Here is a 16,396-nt window from a genome sequence, read left to right as displayed (position 1 = left end):
GCACCCCTGCAGTTATGCTACACAACACTGGATAACAGGCACACTAATGATGAGGTCTCATGCGTAGGTACTAGATATGACCCACTTACTTGCCTTCAAATTAGATCACGTAAGCTTGGAGTGCAAACTCATGGAGCTATTTCATTAGAAGGGTTATAGATGTTTCAGGTGCCAGCCTTACAATATGAGGACAGCAACTGTGTATTACTCTGGCCATCAGTACCCTTCACGCACAGACAGTGGTGTCAAAAGTTAGCACTTGCAGATGAGAACTGTGAAAGATGTGAATACAAGTGTCAAGTTATCTCTCTCTAGAGCACAGTGCTTATCTACTCAACATTAATATATTTCTTTACCTCAGAGACTCAGTATATGTGAGCAGAAGCTGCTTTGCCATCTCACCTTCTTTATGTCTGCTTTCTTTATGTCTGCTGAGCTTTCCGCTAAACAATTACTATTCAGCCTTTATACAAGAAAAGTTTTATTTCTTGCTAGAACCTACCTCAACCAACATAACACCCAGTTCTTAGAAAAAAGCAATGGATTTGCAATTGGAATGCTAAGCTGGGATATGAAAACCCTGCCTTGAAATACCTGTTGTACTACACTATACAGCTGTGAAATGGTGGGCAAGACTCTGCCCCAAGTCCCTGTATCTGACAGGGCTGTTGTGCAACCAGCCTTAACAACTCTGAGGGGCTTAGACACTTGCTCCAAAATGAGAAGCTTATCTTCCTAACAGGACATACGGCACAAAACTTATTACAAGACATTCCTGGATGCTTTGAATGCACGAGTTTTTACAAGACAATGATTATAGGCCAAAATGAAGTGCTTATTTTAATTCATACATTGCCAAAAAAAAGGTATTGGAGAAGAGTCACTGCAAGAAATGAGGTGACTGTTATTAACAAACTGAAACCGTGTACAGAGTGCACACCTTCACAACTGTGTAACTACCAAACAAGCTGTCTACAGCTGTATACCTATTTAATTGGAGTAGCACAGAAAGGAAAGATCATTTTGTTTATCTGAAGGCTAGCTTCTGTCAGATGTCAAATTTGTCCTTTTCTCAATTTAAGTCATCCAACCCTTAAGATAGAAACAGGACACTCTAATAATCTTTGGATGCACCATTCCTTTCGAGTCTCCTACCATTCCAAGCACTCCTCCTGATTTTCAACAGGATCAGTTTTTAAAAGGTAGAAATTACTCTTTTGTAACAATCTGGCTATATCATAATAGTACATGCTTTTACAGTTTTCTTAAATACAGTTGATAATGCTCCTCTCTTGTACATGCAAGACATGATCTTCACAGTTTTTCAATCGAGATATGAAAGGAGAAGAGAGTAATTATATTTCTGCTTCAATTTTTTGCCAACACTGTCGAATACTGAAGTATGTATTACTGTAGGCTTCTGCAAAACAAACCAAAGGGACAGTAGTGTCAGAACAGAAAACGGAAGAAGAAAGTCAGCTTTGAAGTCTACCTGTACATCTTCACTGCACTGCCAGCTCTGAGCTCATTTTGAAATCAAAGAACGATCACACAAAATTCGAAGCAATCAGACGCATATTGCTACATGGAGACTTCACAACAAGTTCGTTCTTTTCAGCATGGAAAAGTAAAAACCCTGATGTTTTCAGATGAAGACTACAAGCAAATTAGTCACATCTAGCATATTCAGCATTCCAGTGAAGAAAAACACTTTGAAAACTTTTAAAAAAATATGTTATTTTCCTGAATATATAGTACAAAAACCTGTGATTTTTATGCAGCAATGGCAATCAATTTTTAAATCTTCACAGACGTGCTCTTAAAGTTATTAATTTCTTAAGGATAATCATGAATGCTTTACTTGGCTGATCTACAAACATTAGAATAATACAAATCAAATCAAGTCCTAAATTATGACACATCTTGTCCTTAAAGATGGGACTTTTGGTTTGCCTAGCATACTTTGAATGAGACTAGCTAAAAGAGTTAAAAGCTTTATAAATGCTTGAGCAAACGAACAGCACAGCAGACACTCCAGTTATATTTAGTAAGCCACGTTATCTCATGAAGAGAGGTTTGGCTGCTAGTTACCTTCCTGTGAAAAGGCCTGGACATTAACACCTAGGAAAGCAGACTTCAATAGAAAGGAAATTACTTGAATGGGTTTCACCTGACAACATGTAATGCAAAGGGAGACAGTGAAATAGCAGACTGTACAAGTGTCAGACGTGTTTGGTTCAATACATTTTTACTGGACACTGTAGATGTTAAAATTTGTCAATCTGTTATTCAAGACAAAAATTCGCTAATATTATGTAACCAATAAAATACTTGGTTAAGAGCATCCAATTCGGCACAAAACAAACAAAGCTGCTGTCAATATTCCTTTTAATTAACCCAATAGTATTAGCTGCTTATGACTTCATTCCCCTCAGTCCCAGTGGGCAACCGGAAAGCAATTCTCACTATTACTTAGCTCCCGTGGCGTAATCCACAAGAGGCTGTCAGTTTGCCACAGTTTGTGACCTCTGACCCAATCACTTTCTTCCTTTTAACATTACTACCTTTGCACATTTAATGAACTTTGTACATGGTTAAAAAGATGTCAGCACAGTGAAACGATAGTCCCTGCTGTGAAGGCTCCATTGTTTCTATAAGTCTAATTGACCTTTCACATTACAGAAAATGAGGGGGAAAAAAAAAAAAAATCAATATAGTTACTTAGTCACCAGTCCAAAGCTATCTTTTATAATTAATATGCTAACCACATTGCTTTTGGAACACTGACACCCAAACACCCCTCGATGTACAAAAATGAATTCTCATTAATAACCATTATATTAATCACTGTTGCCCAGAACTGGAACCTGACTGCGAAATCCCCTGGTGGAAATTGCTATAATCGTTCAAACTACAAGAACGAATATTTTTTCGGCATAATTACTGCTGTCTTCTTATTGAAAAATATCCATTCGATGGCAGCTTTTAGTTACCTAAATCAAGTTGATTAATTTTTAATTTTTAGCATTTATATGACTTTGCACAAGTAAAGATCTTTGATAATTTAAATGATTAGCTGAACAATTATTAAAGCAAGTTGCAGCAGTTCAAATATTCATTTAGTTACTAGAAGAGCCATACATCATTAACTTCCAATTAAAAATTTTGAAAGTTGTAAATGCTGATACAATAAAAAGTATGCTTGTGTTCCTGTCAATAGGGCAGCATACTGTTGTATGAATATTGCTTTAACTTAAGCTAAAAGCAGGCAGCGTATTCAGTACTAGTATTTTGGCAGCTATTCCATGTGTGACGAAGAAGAAATCCTCTACATATCTGAAAGCAGTTAGGAAGAGGCATCCAATAGCAGCAGGGCACTTTTGTGCTGTTCGCCCCAGTTCTCCTCCTCCGAGATGGAAACAGAAACCAGCTGCTAGTTCCCCACACTGGTTCAAGCTGAAGAGACCAGTTCAGTCAACAGCCTGCTCTACAGAGGTGTTGAACATACTAGCCCCTTAACACAGCACCTGCTTTGGTTTTTTTTTTTTTTATACACCCACACAACTGCATGGTCTTGCCCATACTTGTATGTTAAAGCACCCAGAGAACGCCCGTACACACCTCCACATGCATTTGGCACCAAAGCAAAGGGTGTTCGCTCCTCTCACCCCATGTCAGCACAGGCTGCTGAGCCCAGCACGTACAACAGCAATTGTCTTTCCAATAGAAGTGTCCTGCAAATAGCCACCCACTTTTTTTATGCATTAGCGCAGTAGTTAGACTGCTTCTTAAGTACAAGGGGATTTTATTTCATATCTTACTCTGCCTTCCTTGAATGGCTACAGCTGAGCTGAATACCTGCTGAATTTTTCTTAAAAGCCTTCATCTGGATAACATCATGGTTAGTCATCAGCTGCTTCACTGAAATCAAAGCTAGCAAACAGTGGAAGGAAAAGAATTGTGACACTACTGCTAAGCAATGAGGCTCATCAAAAGCATTAAGTTTATACCTACATTGTATACGGACCTAAAAAAATGTTGTACTGAAATTCAGTTATACTATTCTGACCAATCTTCCGCCAGCTTGGCAATCAAAATCTTCAAATATGTACACAGTGTTGGCATTCTTGCATATGTAATTTTATACCTTTCTGGACCTAACTTTCAAATATTCTCATAAGGAACCGTTAAAATGTGTTGGGGTATTTGGGTTTTCTGTTTTGTTTTGGGGTTTTTTTGTTCAGTTTTTCTTTTTTTCCCCTAAGGAAATAAGAGGAGAGTTGTATAAGGTGAGTGCCGGATGATCTGGCTGTTTGTTGTCTAGGGGGGTTGTTTGTTTTGTTTATCTGCAATTTCTTTGGTTTGGGTTTTTGTTTGTTTGTTTGTTTGTTTTTATTTTTAAACTATTCCTTTGACACTTTCACAGGGAAGACCATCATCAGTACAACTTATAAGAGTTCTATACAGAAGAACCACATACTGTGCATAAAACAGTTATATCTGCATGCTTGTGAACTTCCTGATTTTTTTCCCTTCTACCTCCAATTGTTAAAAGCCAACTTAACTCCTGCACTAACCAGGTAAATTAACTCATCACTAAGGTATTAGCAATTTTGTACCATACTTCCTTCTGTCTCTGTGCACCTTTTGCCCCTTCCCCAACAAAAGCTGGAACATATAAGCTTCTGTCTAGACTGGAACATAAACCAGGATTGCCCTAAAATATACACTTTTTAGGAAAATGTAAAAAACACAAGGATGGGCAGATGGAAGTATTCAAAATAGCATTTAAGGATGTAAATCGCCTGCAGTGGACTCAAGTCCTAGTGATGATTAATAGTCCAGGGAAAATCTCTCTATATCATTACTAAGGTTCACAATTTCATTTAAGAAATTCCTCATGTACTTCATGGAATTGTCTCATTTAAGGGATCTTCTAAAATAAGGCCACAATACTTCTAGTGTGCAGCAAGAGAGTTCTGATCCACCCAGTTTTCTTATACATGCCCTGCCCAGATTTATTAACCATTCTACCACAAAAAGCAGTTTTCACCTAAATGAATTATAATCAGAACTTGTTATTGATATTAAGATCATGTGACAATTTGCAATGGAAAACTTCAGATTTTCTCGAATTTTGTTATTTACTGATACTTGTGTATTTGGACTGGTCATAAGGCCTCAGTGTATCAATGTTTCTATCCACAGAAGAGAAAAAAGGAAATGCTAAAATTCAGAACTGGTGATTTCTTCCTACATAAATAGCAGACTGCATTTATATTCAACTACATTTTCCTTCCATACATGCTTAAAACACGCTGGAGCAATTTATAAATTGTAGCATGCACTCAGATTTGCATTCTTACATGGGGTCCTCAACACCTGTTTGCAAACATAAGCTGAAGTTGATGGTGAAAAAATCAGGCATAGCAAAATTACACCAAAATAGCCTTTCAGGACATAGTAACAGGAAAACTGGAAAAGGCAGGACAAAACATAGCTTTTCCATGTCCTAGTTTCCCATTTTAAACCACCTATCTATCCTTCCTCTAGATTATTTGTGCCTCTACAGCAACAATAATTTTTAAGGCTATTTTTAACAGCTGTCTCTCCTCACTATCAAAACTTTTCCTAAACATTCTGCTCAGCAGCTTTAATATTCAGGATTATTGGCTTTTGGGGAAAAGAATACTTTTTAAAGAAGAAACTTTATTTTTTTCGAATACTAGTCAGTTCTATATAGTACTGTGTTATCAACATGCAAAGGATTACATCTCCACAAAGAGAACAGACAGTATGAGCTGCTACTGTGTCAATTAAATCTTAGCATTCATTATGCCTATGTCCTTTTCCTGCCCCTTTCTTCTTTGGTGGTCTTCTGGTATTTTCCTTAGTACCAGCAGCCAAGAAGAAAAAAGGAAAAGATACTAGAGGCAATTTCTTTAGTACAGTAACAGACTTTTTTGTAGTTTAATATTTGAAACTGCAGCCCTTGTAATTCAGAGGGGCCACCTCTCCACTATTTACACAGATGTTAGAGAAGGCAGCCTGTAACCATCTACCTCCGCCCCTGCGGTCACCTTTGCCTCTGAGCAGTCTTTGGGAGGTATATTAATAACATTTGTATTAGATACCCATTTCTCAGTTACAATATTTTTATTTCACATTGTCTGTGTGGAATGTAACCTAATATACAACCTTGATGCAGGGAGATGTTTACATAGTATTTTATGATTAGTTCAATTGGACACCACAGAGTTTCACAGGCTAGTATCAATAGTGCACATGGACAGAAAGCAGGCAAGATATAATTATGGTGTTCCAAAAAGAACCGCACATACAAAGTTAAGAATAAATTTAAAGGAGATAATAAAAAGCCAGCTACAAAGAAGAAATAAAATTGATCCGATCTCCTAATCTTTCTGATTGAAATTAAAGTAAAACATATTCAGGAAAGACTTTTAAAAAATACCAAGGAAGCCAAAGCATGTATAAATTCTATTTTAAAATATAAGTCATAATTGCTTGGTAATGCAATTGAACAAGAAATGTTGTCTTACCCTGACCATCTTGCTTTGGTTTTTCTTTGAAGTTCTCCAAAGAAGCAATAATAAGGTTAATAAAAAGTATTAGAGGTACTTACATAACATTTCTTTTGATTCTACCTTTTAATTCTCCCCTACTACAGAATACAGAATGAAATTGGTAGAGGGCTTATTCCATAGGACCTTCCTGCCTCTTTAATCTTCAGCTTTGCTTTCTGAGCGCCTGCAGGTGCCTGTGCCCCGCTGGCAGGGTGAGTGTAGGTCTCCCACTGGGAATTTTACTCAGCCAGGTGTCGTGCTGCCCTGCTGAGCTGCAAACACTGAGCAGAACCTGCCAGGGGAATATTTGCATTGTGGCCTTTCCTTTTGAATCAAAAGGTGTTAAAGATGTCATTGAAGAGTTTAGAATAGTGACTAAGCATGTTCTATACTTCAGTCTCTCATGGCCTAACTTAGTCATATGGCCTCCTGCAGGTATGCCTAATAACTCCAGCGCTAGTGCCTATATCTTTTCACACCTTTTTACCAAGAAAGAAGCATTGTCTTTGATTGTCCACCAGCCTTAATCCTTTCTCAGCATGAAGCTTGTTAGCATAATTGGAAAGAAGAAACCAAAAAGGTATATTATGTGCATCTATGTGTTTCTTTTTCAGTGAAGGAAGCTGTTTGGATGAATGACCACTGTATTTATTGCAGTAATCCAGCACCGACAGGCTTCCTAGATAGAAGACAGTCTCTACGTTTTCAGGTTTTGATTTAATGTGTCAAAAATCACATCCATAGCTTCCTGGAAGACAGTCGCCATGTTTGTGAAAGACTTGACATGCCTGCCTTGAATATTAGTCTCTCTATCCAAAAATAACTCTGGAAAGTGACTGGCATCTCTGAACTTTAGCTTCCTGGTCAGTTAAATCGCAAAACTGATTGCAAAGAAATTAGTGAGGATTATGTTTTTAGCATTTTTTCCAAAAAAACAAAAACAAAAAAAAAAAAAACCAAAGATTTTTAACATCTTGGCCAGGACACTGGAGGCTAGGAAAATAAATAGGAAGGTAATGAGCCATAAGAACTTCCAAGGCAATTTCCTTCTACCATCTTAGTCTTTAACCAGTAGTTTAAAGGACTATGAGCAACAATAAGAGAAAGCCAACTATCCATCACAGGCACTCTGAATTAGGATTTACTTCCAATTTTAGTCTTAATCTCTCATGAATAAGAAGACAAATGCCAAAATAAGTACAATTTATCATTGATTACACACTCTATCAAGCTAGTAGAAGAATCTAACTGCACAACACAGGATTTCTGCGCAGCCAGATTAGGATGGTGAAGCAACAGGAGACAGAGACCTGTCTGTCTCCTCTGGTACATCACATATGACATGATTTACACTGGTTCAGTCATCATCTAACTCATTCCCAGTACAAACAGTGGAAACAGGGAAACAGGTCTGCAGCACAGGGGGGTTATAGCTTCTCTTGGGTATGTGCAATTTACAGACTATCCTGACCAGGCCCAGCTTTAATTTGAGCTGTGCCTAAAACCAAAAATAGTCAAGTGATCTTGTTATTTAGGAGGCTGTTGCATTAAAAGGGTGTACTGCATTATTTTGTGTTGTTTGTGGTATCTGTCTCAGGGTTATTTAATCAGAAACATGTGGATCAGGAATAACAAGAAAAAATCTATTTTTCTTCCTTATGTGTAAACGAGGATTACACTAATTATAGAGCTGACTTGTACAGAAATGAGAAGTGCTTACCTTCATGTAAGGTGTAAGAGTGATCCAAAAATTTTTAATCTTACTTTTCTTTCTACTTACCAGAAGATAAGCTCAGATTATTATTCTTATTTGCAACCTTCTTACTATTCTGGAGTGCTTGCAATCCAAATAACATTGCCTAAGTTGTCTTAGTTTTACACACACAAAAAAACCAAAAAGCACCCCCCCAAAAAATCAACACTTTTTGTCCATTTTGACAATACAGCTTAATCAGCTGCACACAAGACTTCCAATAACGGGTTTTTAATTAATATATTCCATGGTTTGTTATACACTTTCAAAAATAATGTGCCGCTGAGCACAATTTGTTAATCCCTCAAATTGCATCTTTTTATATGTTCAGACACTTACTCACAAATTGTGTCTAAGCAACATACAAATCAACTAGTAAAGGTAAAACACTTCTGCAAACTAGAATTAATTAAATTACATTTATTTTGGTCTCTTCAGTGTCTTTCTTTAGCTTAATGCACTCTGATCTTGGTCCCCTTTGGCTATTCACTGTGTGCTGAGGTCCTTCATGAAAGACTATGACATGATATATCCCTGGTAGTGTTTGACACCAGGCTGGACAGGAGGGCTGGAACCAGATGATATTAAGGTCCTTTCCAGCCCTAACCATTGCTTGATTCTGTGAGTGAGAGAATTCACACTGCAGTATGAGTATGGTCTACCAAGGAGTAGCATTTATCATTGCTGCTAAATTCAGAAAAATGCTTTGTCATCATTCACATGATCTTGGAATTTCAGTAACACATAGCTGATCTTGCCACAGATAGCAATTTTATTTCAGTTAACTGGGGTTTTTTTCTCATTTCTGACCTCCTAAAACCAGCTTTTTTCTCTATTCCAGCACAACACTTAACAGCATACTGACAGTGAGACCACTTTCTTACTAAAGATGTGACATATGCCACAACTTTTCTAATACAAGACAAAACTAAAGATCTAGACAACATTGGTAGCTCTAGTATTTAAAAGCAAGGTGAGTGGAAAGTGAAGCAAGTAGAACTCAAGGAAAAAACTATTCAAACTATCAATTCTGAATTCAAAAATTGAGAAAAAACACACAATGAAAAATAAGAGTCCTCCCACAGGTTTAGCAATCTTTTTGGTATTTTTGGTACAAAAATTCTAGAGCCAAATGATTATGAAGTATGCATACATATTGCTCAGTTTTCAGCCACAACAGTAGTCAGCTAGTTGATACATATACAGAAAATTGAAGCCTTGATCTTACCCTATCAGATTAGCCTACTATAATAAACAAGGTAACCAAGGTAAACTTGACTATCTAAAGTGGTAGCCATGTTCCTTTCCTGGATCGTTCATAAATCATTGCAGAAGTCTATTTGGGAATTAAACATTTACTGAAATAACTGATGTGAATGTAAGCCACTACGACCAGTGTCCTCATGTGAACGCACTTTTCCACAAAAGTATTACCTTAGACTCCAGCAGAATAACATACTGCATACTTTTGCAGAGCCAGAAGATGCATTTCCTTAATGGTTTTCCAGGGCACTATCAGTATTAAATATATATCAGTCATTATACGTAAATACATATAACAGTTTTAACATAACAGTTTTTTCCCTCTGCAGGAAAGAAAAGGAAAATCCATCAAAGAATGGTGTATAGGGAAATCAAATATCAAATGCTTCCTGCTTCCAAGAAGAGATGTAATATTCTGTGAATGACTGACCTGGCTCTGACCTTGATCATGGTAAGGGATTTGTTTTGGTAGTCTGCTGTAGCCAGCAACCTGCAGAGCAGTTTGGGAATCCAACCAGAGGGAGTTCTCAATGCTGTAGTCAAAAAGCACATTTGTTTATGTGGAGATACTATTGCAGATATGGTATTGCAATAATATATTTAAGATTGCTTGACAAATACATTAAAAGAAAGCTAGATAATTAAATACATAAGCATGAAAGGCTTCTTAAGGATAACATAAGGTGAGATGTAGCGCTTACCACTGTGATTTCTGTAACAAAGGCAGCATTAGAACAACATTAGTGGTTTTAATTATAGATAGGCAACAAATCCAAATAAAATCTTCCTCACTCCATCTATGCACTGTTGACCCCAGGTATTGAAAAGGTCAGAGAAAAGTTCAGCTTTTTGTATAAAGCACCAACTGTACATATTACCTTCATCTAAAACATGAGAAAATACAGAGAAACTGAACAAAGCATCATTTTCATGTTTAACACAGACACAAACCAATTCTAATTTAATTTTCTTTTTGCATGTAACTTGGGTTTGCTTTCCATAAAAAAGAAAAAAAGTTAAACAACATTCAAATGACAGACTTCTAGCAATTTTTTTTCAAATACATTTGATACTTACTAGTTATATACCAAATAAATTGCAGCTAAGCAGCTCATAGGCCACTAAAATGCGGTTACTTCCTGCCTAAAATTTTGAGTCTTTTTTCCCCAACCCACCTCCAAAACCAGGGGTTTGTTATGTGGCCTGACAAAAAATACAGATCGAAGATACAAGTACAGTCGTGCAATAATTGTCCACCCCCAAAAAAAAAATTACTGCTTATTATTTTATATTACTTTTATATACATAGATGTATTATACATATTATGTATGTATTTATGTATATGTATTGTAAGGAGGCACCATCAGAACTCAAGATAACTGGGTAGCACATGGTAATAAACAGACTAGAGAACCAAGAACAAATAAGAAATTATGCTGCTGAGAAAAATACAAAGGAGAGAGGTAACCAACAGCAAATATCTGTGGAAACCTATGACTTTGAATAGGTAAAAGGCCAGCCAGTCCACAAACTACCAGGCAAGATTCAGTAATTAAACTGAAAGACCAACCTACAAGACCAGTTTTATGTCCATGGTGCCACAGATAACAGGAATGCTCAGGGCTCTGGCAGAACCCCTGTGCCATGCAAACATAGGCACGCTGCCAGTCCACTGCCACACACTGTCCCACTGCACAGGAATGCTGCTATAGTCCCAATCCCAATAATACCAAAGAGTTGTCTGTGGAAACACTCTGCCAAGTCAACAGTAGCATCTTTGTTCACGTCTGAAACCACAAAATAGTCTGGGGAGCAAATGAAGACAGGGACTGCCAGGCAGGATGAGCACAGTGCTTAGACTGCCAGATCAGGCAAAGGACATTGCCTGGGCTTATTGCAGATGTTCCCTGTGTAACATGAGGAGTGCCCTGTGGCGGTTCTGCTGAGAGAATATGAAGGGCACACACAGTGATTTCAGCAATCAAAGGCAGCACATCCCTAAATGGCTAACACTACTTTCACATGTGGCAGTAAACAGCTAACCAGAAGGCTGAGCATGAAATGTAAAAAATTTGGCTGTGTAGAGAAGAAAGGACCCAAGAGGAAAAGAACTGTAAAAGGTTGCATTTGTTCTACAGGTACAGAAAGGCACTGATAACCAGAAAAGCCTTGGCATCATCACAAAAAAAAGGTGGGAACCTTACCTCAGCATGGGAGTAATTATGATAAGGCATATTGTGTTCTCAAATCCAGCGTGATGGTGTTTATATCTCAGGTGTAGTGTGATTTTAACTTTAGTGGGTTGGTGATTAAATTTAAGATATACATGAATAATACATGGAGAATGAAACGGGGCATTATTATAGACAAAAGAAGTGAAATAACCAGTTGGAGACATTGTTACCGAGCTCTGAAAGTGCAAGCTACCAGATGCTTATGTTCCCCAGCTTAAAAGATTAATGAGAACACTAAAGATTTATACCCAGCCCCTGGAGCAGAATATGAGTGGGGTTTTCTAGGCATGAAACTTGCCACTTCCTGAATGAGGCCGTCTTCCAGGTTCAGTGTGGCTGAAGCTAATTGGCCCGGAATTACCTGGACTCAAAGCCATTTAAATTCAGTTCTGACAGAACCTCAAGGGAAACTTGCTGTGCTGGCACATGAGGCATTTTAACCTTTAGAGCAATTTCATGGCATAAATAACAATTTTCAGTGTATTGACTTGTTGGATTAGCAATGATTAAGTAGACTGAAATGCCTTTCAAGCTCTGAAGCTGCTTCCAGGGCAAAGAAAATAAAAAACACAGAAGACAATATTTGGATACCTGACCTATTACTGCTTGTACTTCACCAACTTTGTTTTCTTGCTGTTACTTTGGCATTCTTCACAACTCAGACTAAATAAGGAAAATAAAATTAAATTAAATTAAGTTAAATAAAATTAAATAAAAAAAAAAAACAACAAAAAAACACCAAACACATCAACCCAGCTCCACCATCCAGCACCAGAAAATGAGCTCCGCATCATTGCAATTCCACTGGATTTGAAACATTATGTAACATTTATCCAAAGCTAGGTCAAAAACCAGTAACTTGCCATTCATATCCCAGCCAAAATGTAAGCTCTTACCAAAAATGAACCCCACATTTCCATATCACCACTACATTTACAGCATCCACATTAAACATTTTACAGCAATTAGCTTTTCTTGACTGGTTAAGTGTTTATCTTTCAACAATGTAACAGTATTTGCTTCTGGAAATTTGTTTTTCAGGAAGTCACCCAGCAACCTTTTGAAGGCCCACACTTGCTTCTTCCTGCTCATGATGACTGTGAATGAATACCATTTCTCCACTCTGCCAAACAACCCCTCTCACCAAAACCACATGTAACTCCCAAGAATCCCTGATGTGAAAGAAGTTGAAAGCCACAGGAATAGCCACTACAGCAGACTAACCTGATACTGGGAACTCTCTCCCTCACAAACCTCTCTTGCTTATTGCCATACCTCTTTAAAACAGCACTGTTTTCCATTACCCAGCATAGCTCCACAACTATAACACCCATGTAAATCACTTACCACTTCCAGTCAACCTCTCCAAGCTTCAAATCCAAAGCAACATAAAGAAAACCTCCAAATCAGCTCCTTCCCAGCCAACCCACAAAGGTACCTCACTACATCTATCCACCAACCAAACAAGCCGAAGCTCTGATAGCCCCGTGCAGGGGTGGGGCTGGGGCTGGGCCCCACAGGTGCACAGAGCTCCCAGGCTGAGTGCTGCTGTTAACCCTGCACAGATGGCACGAGGAAGGTGACAACCCAGAGCCTTTTCCACCCTCATTCAGAGGTGAATATACTCCATTCTGAGCATGAAATGTGGTACAGGTTATCCCAGAATTTTTCAGGCACTATCATGGTTGGCTATCATTAGTCTATTAACTTAAAGCTTTATATATATATATATATATATACTTGGAAAGAAGCCTAATGCAGATTCAATTCCCTGCATTTATTTTTGCCAACGTAAGACTGCCTTGCTAAGAGACAGTGAATTTTGATAGCCCCATAACTTGTTACAATATCAGGACATAATGGTCAAAAGCTTGCATGCATGACTTCTGTATGTGGCCCGATGTGCAGATGCTGAGCAGAAGCAGAAGCTCAGAAAACTGTAATGACATCATCCAAGTTATCAAAACTTGCATAAGTGCAGGTGAACTATAAAAGTGTGATAAATAGGAACTTATAGATCTTTGCCCCAGATACATGTTTAAAACACTCCTGTGTGCCGAGGAGAACAAGGCTTGGATTGTGTTTTGGGGAAGAAGCAGTTAATTAGTATTTTCAAGTGGAACATGGTGCTTTCAGAAGCTACTCCAAATACTCTACATTTACTCAGCTTAGAGGAATTGCTGCAGCAGTTTGTGTAGATTAGAGTAGTTCAGCAGCAACTCCCGGTGTGTTGCATGTAATGTGTGTGTGCCATCAAACCTCATAGCAGCCTTCCAACATATGAAGGGGGCCAACAAGGATGCCAGAGAGGGACTCTTCATCAGGGACTGTAGTGATAGCACAAGGGGTAACGGGTTAAAACTTAAACAGGGGAAGTTCAGGTTAGATATAAGGAAGAAGTTCTTTACTGTGAGGGTGCTGAGGCAGTGAAACAGGTTGCCCAAAGAAGTGGCTTCCCTGGCAGTACTCAAGGCCAGGCTGGACAGAGCTTTTGGCAACATGGTCTAGTGTGAGGCATCCTTGCCCATGGCAGAGGGCTTGGAACTAGATGATTTTAAGGTCCTTTCCCCCCCAAACCATTCTATGATTCTATGAAACACAACCAACTTCATTCTCTGAGAATTAGGGACTTGGTTATAGTTGGTGCAAAAGCCCAGAGAAGAAAAGTGTTATAAAATTCAAAGCCAGCACAGTACATCTGTATCTTGCCATCTCTGTGAAAAATCAGACTTGGTTCAGTTAGACTAACCAATTAACTCCAAAATGGTATGAGTTTTGCTGTATCAAACTGTCTCCTGCAGAGCTATTCGGTATACCTGCATTATGTTCTAGAGCACCTGGTTTCCCAGAGTTCATTATATTAAGGCCAGTATTAGACATTAATGGGTCCATGCATTAATACAGTAATATACCTATCCAAAAAAAGCCCTTTTGAAATCTGGCTGCTGCTAAAAGAGGATTTCCACATGTTTAGTTCAATGAGCACAACCTATGTTGACTTAGCAGACCCCAGCTGGATCTGACCGGCTTTGAGATAACTTCTCTTTCCTCTACCTCCTTCTCTGGAAACACAGCCAGACAACCCTGGAGCTGAGCATATACACAGCCATCATAGATCTAGCAGGCATATAGGCCCTATGTGCAGGAGACCAGCTGCACTTGCCTGCTTCTGAGAGCAGTGTCTGTGTTGCTGTGCTTGAGGTAATACATGGAGGAGGCCCTAGGGTGCCCCTTCACCCATGGCACAAATAAGTCACAATTCAAGCTGATCACATCAGCTTCTGAAGCCCCATTTTTATTCAGGTGAGCATAAAAGAGGCAGCAGTGAAAAGATATAGGAATAATTTCCCCCCAGGTCTCCATGCTAGAGTTATTAACAGGCACCTATTGGTTAACAATGCAAATAGAATAACAATAGAGCTTATTTTTCTATTAATACTGTTTAACTTAATAACTTCTGCTGAACATGTTTGCTACCAAGCACCAGGATATCAGATCAAGCCCATCATATAAAATGAGTTTGACATAACTGCTTTTTAAAAAAGCAGGCTTTCTAAAGATACACGCCTGCTCAAGATGAGGTTATGGATGTAAGAATCAATTGATGAATTTATATAAGTACATATTGCGCACAAACTAGATTATCATCAAAGTGGTTTATCTGGTTTTACAAAGTACATATGAATTCACTAGTTCATTTTTCTTTGGTTTTCTTCTTCTCATGTGAAAAGGTCATATTTATAGACATATCTCACAAACCACATCCCTAGTTTAGGGACTTCTTTTACAAACATGCTTACAAATCCTGAATTCACTATTCACCTGACTGAAGATAACAGACACAGCAACACTGAAGTGTCACAAAGCACAGCCCATGCTGGCACAGGTCTGGGCACCAGCTGCCACGAAGACTCTGGTTCAGATGCCAGCCATGTTTTCATGCTGCTGTGCTTCAGCTAGCACATCCTGTGAGAGGCTGCCAAATGCAGCAGCGAATACTCCTTGGGTAACGAAGTTAAACCCTGCTTAGACAAGCTACAGAGCACAGTTCTGCCTTGCAAGCTAAAATCTTCACCAGCTCACGCATCCTATCACTGCATTCATTTTCATAGTGTAGACATTTTCTATGGGTCAAAACCTGGTCTGAAAGTTATCAGTCATTTGCTTCATATCAGTTAAACTCAGGGACAAATCTAGGAAACTTGAGAAAGTATTTGACAGTATTTTAGGTATATTAAACAATCAGGCCATCACTAGCTTAAAAAGTGATATGGCAATTTTAGAAAACCCTCAAGCATTCAGCACAGATTGAGTCTGTCCAAGTTTCTTCATATTTCTCATTCAGAATATATAATAACCCCATGCTTTAAAACTATTTATGTAGTTACTCTAATATAAACTTTAAAAGCATTTCACTGTAAACTTGGTATTTACCTTTCACATGCTGCATTTAGGTTCTCACCTATTAGTAGGAGTATTACCCTGTAGGCATTTGGAAAATCACCCTGGCATTTGAGTTGCTCTTACTTATGTATTCAGAATCAAAACATGCTTATGATTA

At 38.3% G+C, this 16,396-nt stretch overlaps 1 long non-coding RNA gene across 2 annotated transcripts; it reads right to left on the bottom strand.

Moving 5' to 3' along the window:
• Positions 1-363: 363 nt before the first annotated feature.
• Positions 364-13,272, bottom strand: LOC136010950 (uncharacterized). 2 transcript variants are annotated; one of them, XR_010611098.1, is made up of 4 exons: positions 13,183-13,272; positions 12,432-12,498; positions 10,031-10,133; positions 364-1,420 (listed from the first exon to the last, which is right to left on the bottom strand). It is a non-coding gene; the product is annotated as an uncharacterized LOC136010950 (long non-coding RNA). The 2 variants fall into 2 exon arrangements; XR_010611097.1 differs by lacking the exon at positions 364-1,420 and adding an exon at positions 9,419-9,849.
• Between the last annotated feature and the right edge of the window lie 3,124 nt (positions 13,273-16,396).

This window comes from Lathamus discolor, chromosome 3, assembly GCF_037157495.1.
Source record: "Lathamus discolor isolate bLatDis1 chromosome 3, bLatDis1.hap1, whole genome shotgun sequence".
Classification (NCBI taxonomy): Eukaryota; Metazoa; Chordata; class Aves; order Psittaciformes; family Psittacidae; genus Lathamus; species Lathamus discolor.
This window is presented reverse-complemented; position numbering and strand designations above follow the sequence as displayed.